This window comes from Anomaloglossus baeobatrachus, unplaced genomic scaffold (assembly GCF_048569485.1).
Source record: "Anomaloglossus baeobatrachus isolate aAnoBae1 unplaced genomic scaffold, aAnoBae1.hap1 Scaffold_178, whole genome shotgun sequence".
NCBI classification, from domain to species: Eukaryota; Metazoa; Chordata; class Amphibia; order Anura; family Aromobatidae; genus Anomaloglossus; species Anomaloglossus baeobatrachus.
In genome coordinates, this window is record NW_027441948.1 from 233536 (window position 1) to 246578 (window position 13043).

At 45.8% G+C, this 13043-nt stretch overlaps 1 pseudogene; it reads right to left on the reverse strand.

The window, feature by feature from the left end:
• Window positions 1–1625: 1625 nt before the first annotated feature.
• On the reverse strand, window positions 1626–1831 carry LOC142260764 (U2 spliceosomal RNA; annotated as a pseudogene).
• Between the last annotated feature and the right edge of the window lie 11212 nt (window positions 1832–13043).

The window sequence follows — 13043 nt, forward strand, 5'->3', positions numbered from 1 at the left end:
ATATCCAGAAAGATTCCCTTTCTTTGAGCTTCCTAATTCTATTGCCTCCTCTGCGTATGGCTGGGACATGTTCGATGACTTGGAATCTTAATTGGGCCACTGTGTGATTATGCGTCACAAAATGGTGTGGGACTGGTAATAGAATCTGCTTACAATGTATTGTTGACTTGTGCTTAGCACAAAAAAAGGGAATCTTTCTGGATATGTACTCTGGACACATTAAAACCCAAGGGCTTAAACCGTGAATATGAAGTACAGACTTGATTCATTGGGCCGTGCACCATGTCACCATGTGTGCAATTGCATTGTCCAATGGCTCACAATGGTTATGCGTTTTCATTGGATGGATAATCGAAGCCATGTTTTTTTCCTTTCTCTTGGGTTTGTTGTGTGAGTAGCCTATAGGATTAAGTTAGTTACCGCAGGCAGTGGATTTAGCTTCCTGTCTTTGGTCCAGTGGTAGATTGATTGTTTGGTCTATGAGCTGTTATGGGTTTTAATCCAGGTGAATGCCCATGGGCTGCCTATAACTGTGTGAAATATGTAGTTTTACTGGGCTGGGATGAGAGAATCCATCGAAGCATGGTGTAGGGATTGTGGTTCCTGTGTGCTAAGAAGAAAGGCTAGCACCAGCCAGAAAGCCCCATTACAGCCAATAATCAACCGCTAGCCGCTGGAACTCGTTGCTCTAGATCATGTCAAACTCTCACCAAGCAGGAATAGATACATTAGCCCACCATCCCACCCAAAGAGCAACTTCTGCTGCGCAGCTGGCTTTCTAGGCAGCAGCGCTATTGTGATGTCAGCGGGGGACATTGTGACAAGCCAGTGTTCCGTCACTTCATGTTGTGCACTGTTCAAATGGAAAATACATCAACAGGCAGACTACAGAAAAGCTTACTGACAAAGGATAGAGAGGGGCTTTCTCAGAGGGCTTTTTACAGTTTGTCTATTCCCAATTAGCCGTTTAAGTATGCTTAATGAAAGTACTAATTCTTTCATAGGCCGCCCATTCTTAGTATTTGACGTTCCTTATATTGCGGTATCAGGCTTCGCAGCAGGTTGCAAAACATTCATCACCCATGACTGTCCCCAATTGGGCTCAGAAGCTAAATGTCTATCATGACCTCTCTTTTTGAAAGTCCAAGAGCAAGCAAACTCTTCCTCCAGGAGAGGGAGCCAACAGATCACTAAAGACATCATCATTGCTCAAAGAAAACACCGAAAAACAATGGAAGCTTTAATTGGAGTGGAATCTGATAGACAGCACCTGATGCCAAGTCTGCATCTTCTAACACCTGCAGTCACTGCAGCAGCTGAATCCAATGTGTCCAAAAGGGATCTATTCTATTCAATTGCAAATGATCTAGATAAGACTGAGAATAAGATACTGCACGGGACATAGCAGAGTTGGTCAAGTTGAGTGGAGATGAGTTTGCTATTTGGCACAGCTTTTGCATCAATAAAGCAAGTAAAAGGTGTGAAAGATAAAAAAAAAGGGTGAAAGTGTGAAAAGTGAATTGGCCAAATTGAGGTGCATATAAAGTTTTTGCTTTCTTTCAATTCACTAATGGGGCTCATTTGAATCAGGTGAATTGAGTTCTGCTTTTGGAAACTCGGTTAAGAAGGGGTGCACCGGTCCTGGAGGTACTGCAATACCAGGTCAATGCGTGGAGTGGACAGAGCAAGATTTTTTCCATCTCCTTGTTCTAAAAATCCATTTAATATATGGTCCCTAGAGAGGGGACGTATCAGATATTAAACTGATAAGAACAGATTTAATTTTTTTTTTTTCTGTTTATCAGTAGGACTTCAAAATAACAAAGGTGATCGCCTCCCGTTGCCTGGGAACCGTCCAGGCACAAGAGGGCTATGTGTCACCAGAAGGCACACACACTCCCTCAAGGCCGGCAGACGTGCAATCCCAGGCACCTTCCAGTACCGACCAAGGTAGCGTCCTCCGAAACTACACTTGATCTTAGCCAAAAGGCCGAGAAGCTATAACCCGAATTGGTTACGGCCTTGAGTGGCACCCTGGCCTATACCGGACACATCTTAGGGAGAGGGAGACAAACCCACGCCTACAGAAGACATTTTGTCACCCAAGCCAAACCCTTGAAAAGGCTGTTTTGCAGAGCAAAAACAAGGAGAATGGTGCTTTTTGCAGCCGCCGCCCACTGCAATGAATCTGAATAACTCCTCCTTTTGGGCACAAGCACCTCCCCTCCCCCTTGCAGTCTTTCCAATTCATGATACAAAAAGACGGACGGACAGGACAGGACAGGACCATCTGCCTGACTTTCCGTCACTGCCACCCTTTGCCATCCTTGCCCGTAGAAAGCCCTTTCATCATCCCCAAACCCTAATCTTTTCCCTTCCCTTCCCAGCTGCGTCTCACTCCCTTTCATTAGGAAGTGAGCGCAGCCTTTTCTCCGTTCTGCACATGCGCGACGTTAAACACAAATGCGCAGGTGTGCGTTCCATTAGCCTCACTGCATTCCACTCCCATACAGGAAGTGGGCACAGCTATTACTACGGTCGCACATAAAAGAACCCACGGCCACCACTGCACATAGCTGACTCCACCACAGGACACCCACTTCTACACCAACGCAGGTAAGACAGGATCGGCACCTCTATGCTCCCGTTACAATCAGGCTCAGTCACCATGTGATAACGCTCTCAACTCTTTAGTTGCAGGCTCCCCTTGCTTCACCTCCACTGGCTGTGCTGCCATTTCCTCTCCCACCTGGAAGGTATACTTTATTCCACTATTTTCCTGTTTCTCTCTTCCCCCTTTTCCCATAACCTACTTTTATCTGCATTTATGGGGTATCTATATGCTATTTACATCATAGTTTTATTCATTAATATGGAAGGGAAGAGTGCCCATGAGAGTGTTGAACTGCGGAGAGCAAAAGATTAAGCTGCTCCGATTTGCCACCATTGATAAGCTGTTCTCAGTAGATACACATGCTATCCAAACAGCAGTATCCACCATTGCTTCAGCCCACCCATTCAGTGACAGCTCACCAAGTCAGCCAGAGGAGTGGTGTAAGGAATTACACGTAGGCACTGACTCCACACCTTCACATCACAAGAAGGGGGTCTACAGGCTAGTGCAAGAATACGAGCAAGTCTTCAGCAAACATCCGCTAGACTTTTGAAAAATAAAAGGGGTCAAACACTACATCCCCACAAGTGCACACCCACCCATCAAAGAGAGATATAAGCCAAATCTACCTGCACATTACCAGTGTACCAAGGACATGTTGAGCAACATGAAGGAGGCTGGGGTTATCCGTGACAGTTGTAGCCTCTGGGCAGCTCCGTTGGTCCTGTTAAAGAAGAAGGACAGCACCACTCCCCTGTATTGAGGAATAGCTAGCTGCATTGACAACTGCAAATTATTTTTCTACCCTTGATCTCACTAGTCACTATTGGCAAGTGTCCGTTGCTGAGGCAGACCGGGAGAAGACCGCCTTTGCCACCCCGATGGGTCTCTGCGAGTTCAAAAGCATGCCCTTCGAGCTGTGCAATTTGCCAGGAACCTTCCAGAGGCTGATGGAATGCTGCTTGGGACACCGAAACTTTGAAACGGTACTGCTATACCTTTATGATGTTATTGTTTATTCTAACGCAAACAAGATTTTAGGGTGTATAAAAAGGGAGATTAGATCCGATGATCCCAACGTATTGTTACCCCTCTATAAATCACTTGTAAGGCCACATCTGGAATATGGGGTAAAGTCCTGAGCAGGTTGATAACCATTGGTTTGAGCATGGTAGGGTGTAGTACGCATCTTCCTGCATCGGTAAAAGCTGCAGAAGTCCTTGAAGATTTCCGCTTCAAAGGCAGTGCCTTGATCTGTGAGGACTCTCTCTGAGTAGCCATGAGGTCTGCATAAGTGTGCTTGGAAGACCTTCGCTGCAGTATGGGCCATTAGATCTTTGACTTGTACCACAACCATAAATCTCGAGTAGTTGTCTACCATCGTAAGTGCATACGTGAGCTCACCTCGATATTCTGCAACAAAACTCCCTTTTTCGATTTCAGTTTCAGCAAACACTCCTCTTCCAGTAGAAAATATTTATCATTACCTAAGACAGTCATTCTAATGCATGACAATATTAAGGCAATTTAGTTAAAACTTGTTTTAACTCACCTTTAAGGGGATTGATGTATTTCATGGTCAATCCAGGTTTGTCAGTGATGGCACTGACATAATGTATGGCGTCTTTTTCGGGCGTTATCCTTTGCCTTTTCATTGTGAAAATCCAGTTGCCTATATCAAAGCAAATTCTACTACTTGTAAAGTATGCAGAAAATGAAATGTAGAACATATAACATCAACTGCTTAGGAACGCATCATAGGTTAGTACTTAAAAGGATATTGTCATGTTCTAGTCATAATGCAAGCTGGACATTTTTCATGTTACCCTGTAATCGCCGGCCTGTTCTAATGCTCACAAGCCAAGATATAGGCTCAGCTGCTAAGGCTTCCCTCTGCCTTCTGAATGAAAATTGAATATGTCTGGCTCACTGTGTATATAGCAGGTGCTCAGAAAAAATAAGAGTCAATTCAATAGAAATAGCTCTGGCACACTATAGTGATCAATAACGTAAGAAAAGAACTCTTAGAATGCTGAAAATTCTTTATTTGTGCAAAAGGATAATTCATCCAACGTTTCGAGCTTGTTTTTAGGTCTTTATCAAGGATAAAGTTATCTAAGATCATAAAGGGTTACAAAACCATATAAACACGTAATTAGTACATAGTACAACATAACAGTACAATATATTGCTACTTGAGAGTACAATGGGTCAAATGACCATGATGCACATACAAAAAAATTTTCCAAAGCCATAGTGAAAACATTTGTACTGAGGAAAGAAAATTTCCACATGACCTATCTGGAGAAACATTCTGGATCAAACAACCAAAAATAGTCAAGCAGGTAAATACACACCTATATGGATAACAGGATGATATGTGTTCAATTGTATAGCGTCATTGCCATTAAGGTACAAATGGAAAACTTGCAATCCTATATAGTGAAGGAAATGAACACATATCATATCAAAGAACACAGGAACATGGGTGTGAGAAAAACCTCAATGTTTATACTTTGTTCTTTATAATGGTGTGAACATGTATATGTCTCAGTACCTTATGAACTTGAGAATTCTAGTGAGTAGATGATGAAAGCCTATTCCAGAACTGGAATCGGTAAATAATTGTAGGTGGAATCTAAATGAAAAGATGGTACAAGTGTTATCATGACACTTGGGCTATAACACAATGGACCGTGTGACAAAGAAGAAAGGAGAGAAAGAAGAGGAAGAAAATGGAACTACCTGTAACATTACGTGATAGTCACTGGTAAGTATCACTTGACAATTCAGGTGAAAAAGGATTCCTTTATTAAAGGGTTCTCAGTCGCCTCAGGATCATGAAATACTAGGGTAAATGATATGAGAATGGGTAAGAAGCACCACTAAAGGAAATATGAGATGCAGGACATATATCTATAAACCCCTGAACTACATGATAGAAATAAAAAGAAGAAAAAAGAAAAAAAAGAAGAAAGAAGAAGAACACATAGAATGCGGAAAGAGAATGGGTACAACTACCTGAGTTACTGCAGGGAGGCCCCTGGTAGGTATTGTGAGGGTTAGTGGAATTCCTTCACTGAAGGGTTCTCAGTTGCCTCAGGTTCGTGAAAAATGCTATAGACAAATAATGCCCGGAGAAAAGGGGTTCATATACAGCGAATAATGGTAATACAAGGTACATGTGTCCCATGTAATAGTATAAATATATATATATTGTACTAAGCTCTACACCAGAAATAGAAAGTAGTCCCTCTGCCTTCTGTCTAGGTGCCCTGAGTTATGTCCTGTAAACTGTCACAGTGACCTAGACACACATGTGTAGTAGGGGAATATCCCTGCTGAGATGCCAGTGCTAGAGCACTCGTTTGCTGTGGAGTTGAACGCTATGTGAGCAGTTCTTACCTTCAATGAGCAGAAGTCTCTTTTTTCAGATTTCAATATCTCTGTGGGTATCTGGCAGAAATATGGAATACTCTTTACTGCTAAGACCCTGTACACCACTCCCACTAAAGGGGGCTTTACACGCTGCGACATCGCTAATGCGGAGTCGTTGGGGTCACGGAATTTGTGACGCACATCCGGCCGCATTAGCGATGTTGCTGCGTGTGATACCGATGAGCGATTTTGCATCGTTGCAAAAACGTGCAAAATCGCTCATCGGTGACATGGGTCTCCATTCTCGATTATCGTTACTGCAGCAGTAACGATGTAGTTCGTCGCTCCTGCGGTAGCACACATCGCTCCGTGTGACACCGCAGAAACGAGGAACCTCTCCTTACCTGCCTCCCAGCCGCTATGAGGAAGGAAGGAGGTGGGCGGGATGTTCCGGCCACTCATCTCCGCCCCTCCGCTGCTATTGGGCGGTCGCTCAGTGACGTCGCTGTGACGCCGCACGGACCGCCCCCTTAGAAAGGAGGCGGTTCGCCGGACACAGCGACGTCGCCGGGCAGGTAAGTATGTGTGACGGGTCTGGTCGGTGTTGTGCGGCATGGGCAGCGATTTGCCCGTGTCGCGCAACAGATGGGGGCGGGTACCCACACTAGCGATATCGTGACCGATATCGCAGTGTGTAAAGTAGCCTTTAGTCACATGACCAAGACTGTATCTGTGTCCCTACAACACACTTGAGACAAATGTGTGTGTGAGCCTGCATTGTGGGGTATATATAATATATTATAGAGCTGGGAAGGATCATTCTAAGCAGTGAGCTGTTCCAGTATTTGTAGGAAAATACCCAGTAGAAGCATCAAACACAGCACCAATACCTCCCATCAGTATTCCACCACAGTGCCATGTAACCCATGCCCTACACTCCCATCTACACCAATACTATACAGGCACAAACTAGTATATCTGACTAAAATTCCCCAAAATATGAAGAACGGCCTATAGTTTAGTGTGGATATAAAATCTATGTGAGCAGAGCTAGAATAGAAATCACTGATCGCATTGAAGTCATTCTGACCATAAATCACCATGATATCAAGGTGAGGAGTTGTGTGTTACTGCTGGGAGGAAAGGGTTAACAGTGGAATATTAAGGTGCATTTCTGTGTGCAGTGTTACTAGTCAATGTAACAATTCAGTATGAGCTGCTCTTGGTGCCGGGGGAGGGAGATGCTCTCCTGAGCAAGATAGATGGGGAATGAACATGATATCTATATAGTGTAAGGCAGGGGGTCTCAAACCAGGTGATCATGTCTGATCAACTGGTTACATTATGTCTGATTACCTTGTCTAACAGTTTTTTCTCCCCTTTCTTTACCTTCCAGGTTCCCATAGTCACGTGAAATATCCCTGTTGCACTTGATTACGGCTCACTATTCACTATAGGATGTCTTATATCTAACATCACACTCTCACCCATCAGCACTCTATAGGTTTGTATAAGGTATGCGCTTACACATCCGGTCCTCCATAGGTATTTCCACTTATGTAACACTATCCCTATGATCACTCATAACTCATACCCTTGTAGTCAATTACAGCCTCCTCTCTCCCCCCCTCCCCTTCTCCCTTTCCATCTATAATTTTGCCATATATACTAGCAAACACTCAGTGTACCTAGTGGCATCCTATACGTGGCTATTGGACCTTGCTATAGTCCCACTAGTGCCAAGACATTTGCAGAGCGCATCTGCCTGCGTTGCACACTCCAACTAATTATAAGTAAGCCATTATACTAGCAAACACTCAGTGTACCTAGTGGCATCCTATACGTGGCTATTGGACCTTGCTATAGTCCCACTAGTGCCAAGACATTTGCAGAGCGCATCTGCCTGCGTTGCACACTCCAACTAATTATAAGTAAGCCATTATACTAGCAAACACTCAGTGTACCTAGTGGCATCCTATCTGTGGCTATTGGACTTTGCTATAGTCCCACTAGTGCCAAGACATTTGCAGAGCGCATCTGCCTGCGTTGCACACTCCAACTAATTATAAGTAAGCCATTATACTAGCAAACACTCAGTGTACCTAGTGGCATCCTATACGTGGCTATTGGACCTTGCTATAGTCCCACTAGTGCCAAGACATTTGCAGAGCGCATCTGCCTGCGTTGCACACTCCAACTAATTATAAGTAAGCCATTATACTAGCAAACACTCAGTGTACCTAGTGGCATCCTATACGTGGCTATTGGACCTTGCTATAGTCCCACTAGTGCCAAGACATTTGCAGAGCGCATCTGCCTGCGTTGCACACTCCAACTAATTATAAGTAAGCCATTATACTAGCAAACACTCAGTGTACCTAGTGGCATCCTATACATGGCTATTGGACCTTGCTATAGTCCCACTAGTGCCAAGACATTTGCAGAGCGCATCTGCCTGCGTTGCACACTCCAACTAATTATAAGTAAGCCATTATACTAGCAAAAACTCAGTGTACCTAGTGGCATCCTATCTGTGGCTATTGGACTTTGCTATAGTCCCACTAGTGCAAAGACATTTGCAGAGCACGTCTGCCTGCATTGCACACTCCAACTTTTTTAAACTAAGCAATTTTACTAGCAAACACTCAGTGTACCTAGTGGCATCCTATACGTGGCTATTGGACTTTGCTATAGTCCCACTAGTGCCAAGACATTTGCAGAGCGCATCTGCCTGCGTTGCACACTCCAACTAATTTTAACTTAGCCATTATACTAGCAAACACTCAGTGTACCTAGTGGCATCCTATACGTGGCTATTGGACCTTGCTATAGTCCCACTAGTGCCAAGACATTTGCAGAGCGCATCTGCCTGCGTTGCACACTCCAACTAATTATAAGTAAGCCATTATACTAGCAAACACTCAGTGTACCTAGTGTCATCCTATACGTGGCTATTGGACTTTGCTATAGTCCCACTAGTGCCAAGACATTTGCAGAGCGCATCTGCCTGCGTTGCACACTCCAACTAATTATAAGTAAGCCATTATACTAGCAAACACTCAGTGTACCTAGTGGCATCCTATACGTGGCTATTGGACCTTGCTATAGTCCCACTAGTGCCAAGACATTTGCAGAGCGCATCTGCCTGCGTTGCACACTCCAACTAATTATAAGTAAGCCATTATACTAGCAAACACTCAGTGTACCTAGTGGCATCCTATCTGTGGCTATTGGACTTTGCTATAGTCCCACTAGTGCCAAGACATTTGCAGAGCGCATCTGCCTGCGTTGCACACTCCAACTAATTATAAGTAAGCCATTATACTAGCAAACACTCAGTGTACCTAGTGGCATCCTATACGTGGCTATTGGACTTTGCTATAGTCCCACTAGTGCCAAGACATTTGCAGAGCGCATCTGCCTGCGTTGCACACTCCAACTAATTATAAGTAAGCCATTATACTAGCAAACACTCAGTGTACCTAGTGGCATCCTATACGTGGCTATTGGACTTTGCTATAGTCCCACTAGTGCCAAGACATTTGCAGAGCGCATCTGCCTGCGTTGCACACTCCAACTAATTTTAACTTAGCCATTATACTAGCAAACACTCAGTGTACCTAGTGGCATCCTATACGTGGCTATTGGACTTTGCTATAGTCCCACTAGTGCCAAGACATTTGCAGAGCGCATCTGCCTGCGTTGCACACTCCAACTAATTATAAGTAAGCCATTATACTAGCAAACACTCAGTGTACCTAGTGGCATCCTATCTGTGGCTATTGGACTTTGCTGCTGAAGATAGACCATCTACCAGCAAAAGTAAGATGTCTACTACTTACCGTGGACAATCCGATGTGCTCCCTTTTTTACGGACACGAACAACAGGAAGAAAGGTAGATGATGGGCAAAAAAGGAAAATGCTTGAATGGATCTCAAGTGGTCCAACAAGTGCCCTCTCAGCCACTTCAAGTACCGCATCCAAAAAACACCAGTCCTCTGAGTTGTCATCCCAATCACACTTGATTTCTCCCAGCTCTGAAGTCTCCATCAGCCCTGCACAGTATGGTGGAACTGAGATGGCTGAGTCTGCAGAGCTGTTCAGTCACACTATAGCCTGGGAATCAGAGGTCTGCTCCCAAGCTACAGTGAGTACAGAACAGGAAATGGTCTGCAGTGATGCCCAGAACCTTTGTGACTCTGATTCAGGCTGTGAGGACCAAGATTCTGAGCATAATGTTGACCCTTTGTCACAAACTGTAACACCTGTGGTTATAGACAATGAGGAACATACTGATGAAGATGAGACGCAGATACCCGATTGGGATGACAACTTAAATATTCGGTCAGGGCAAGAAGAGGCTCGGTCTGAGGGGGAGGGGAGTGCAAACACAACAATTGATGATGAAGTTCTAGATCCCACCTACTGTCAACCCCCAGTCAGGCACTCGAGGAGGTCAACAGAGGCGGTGGAGGAGGATGCAACCGACGACGAAGTTACCTTGCGCCTTCCTGGACAGAGTCGGAGCACTGGTAGCACGTCTACAACTGCATCCTCAGCCACCACTCTGCCTATGAGCATTATTCGGGGTGGATCAACAGGTCGCATGGCCTCTAAGCCTTGCCTAGCCTGGTCCTTTTTTGACATAGAAAAAGATCGCCCAAATCATGTGATATGTAAAATTTGTCATGATTCTCTTAGTAGAGGTCAAAACCTCAGCAGTTTGACAACTTCTTCCATGAATCGTCACATGAATAAATATCATAGGTCCCGGTGGGAAGCTCACTGTGCTGCAATGCTGCAAGAGCGAACCATCCACCGCCCGCCCCTTCCAGTGCATCCGCGCGCTCTTCATCTTCTAGGACTGTGGGGACAGCTGTCACACCTGTTTTTCCACGCCAAACTTCCACCACTGTAACCGCAACAGGCAGTTTGCTTGTAAGGTCGTCAGTTGGTTTGGAAGGGGAAACAAGTGAGTGTGTACAGCTCTCTCAGACATCGATAGCACCAACGTTGGATGAAGGCAACATCATGTCTCCGCCTGCACTTTCCTCACAAACCTGCATTTTTCCAGGGACACCCTACTCAACACCGTCTACACACAGCAGCCAGATCTCTGTCCCTCAGATGTGGTCAAATAAAAGGCCACTTCCTCCGACCCATGACAAAGCTAAGAGGTTGACTCTATCCCTCTGTAAGCTGTTGGCTACCGAAATGCTGCCTTTCCGCCTAGTGGACACACAGGATTTTAGAGACCTTATGTCTGTCGCTGTGCCCCAGTACCAGATGCCTAGTCGCCACTACTTCTCTAAGAAAGGTGTGCCCGTGCTACACCAGCATGTCGCACACAACATCACCGCTTCCTTGAGAAACTCTGTGTGTGAACGGGTGCATTTCACCACCGATACTTGGACCAGTAAGCATGGACAGGGACGTTACATGTCGCTGACTGGGCACTGGGTAACTATGGTGATAGATGGTGAAGGGTCTGCTGCACAAGTCTTGCCGTCCCCACGACTTGTGTGTCAATCCTCTGTCTGTCCAAGTTCCGCCACAGCTTCTGCATCCTCCACCTCATCTGGGTCCTCCACCTCCGCCCCAAGCCTGCCTGGTCAGGCCACCAGCGTTCTCACTGCGCAGAAGGAATCACGCACGCCTCATTACTATGCTGGCAGCAGAGCGCAACGGCATCAGGCGGTCTTTAGCTTGACATGTCTTGGGAATAAGAGTCACACAGCTGAGGAGTTGTGGTCAGCTCTGCGGTCCGAGTTTAATAAATGGTTGTCTCCACTCAACCTGCAGCCTGGTAAGGCCGTGTGCGACAATGCTGCAAACCTGGGTGCGGCACTTCGCCTGGGCATTGTGACACACGTACCTTGTATGGCTCACGTGTTGAACCTTGTCGTCCAGCAATTTTTAACACACTATCCCGGCCTAGATGGCCTTCTGAACAGGGCACGAAAACTGTCAGCTCACTTCCGCCGTTCAAGCGCCGCAGCAGAGCGACTTGCATCGCTCCAGAAGTCTTTCGGCCTGCCGGTTCATCGCCTGAAATGCGATGTGGCGACACGCTGGAATTCAACTCTCCACATGTTACAGCGACTGTGGCAGCACCGCAGAGCCCTGGTGCAATACGTCATGACGTATAGCCTGGGCCAACGAGATGCAGAGGTGGGGCAGATCACCCTGATGGAGTGGTCTCAGATCAAGGACCTATGCACCCTTCTGCACAGTTTCGACATGGCGACGAATATGTTTAGCTCTGACAATGCCATTATCAGCATGACGATTCCAGTCATTTACATGCTGGAGCACACGCTAAACACTATTCGGAGTCAGGGGGTGGGACAACATGAAGGGGAGGAACTACAGGAGGATTCATATGCGCAAGGGACAACAACATCACCAAGGTCCAGACGTTCATCATCACCAACGCAGCAGGCATGGGACCATGGGGAACAGGGATCGACAAGGGCGCATAGTAGCAGGCGAAATGTTGAGCAAGGTGCAGGAGAACATGAAGAAATGGAGGACGAACTGTCCATGGACATGGAAGACTCAGCGGATGAGGGAGACCTTGGTCAAATTTCAGTTGAAAGAGGTTGGGGGGAGATGTCAGAGGAAGAAAGAACGGGTAGCACCTCTATGCCACAAACACAGCGTGGACTTGGTCCGCATGGCTGCGCAAGACACATGAGTGCCTTTTTGTTGCACTACCTCCAACATGACAGTCGTATTGTCAAAATTAGAAGTGATGATGACTACTGGATTGCCACACTATTAGATCCCCGGTACAAGTCCAAATTTTGTGACATAATTCCAGCCATAGAAAGGGACGCACGTATGCAGGAGTATCAGCAGAAGCTGTTACTCGATCTTAGCTCGGCTTTTCCACCAAACAACCGTGCAGGTGCAGGGAGGGAATCTCCCAGTTGTAACTTGACAAACATGGGACGGTCTCGTCATCTTCAACAGTCTACCCGTACCAGTAGGACCGTATCTGGTGCCGGTAACAGCAATTTTATGGAATCTTTTCATAATTTTTTTAGA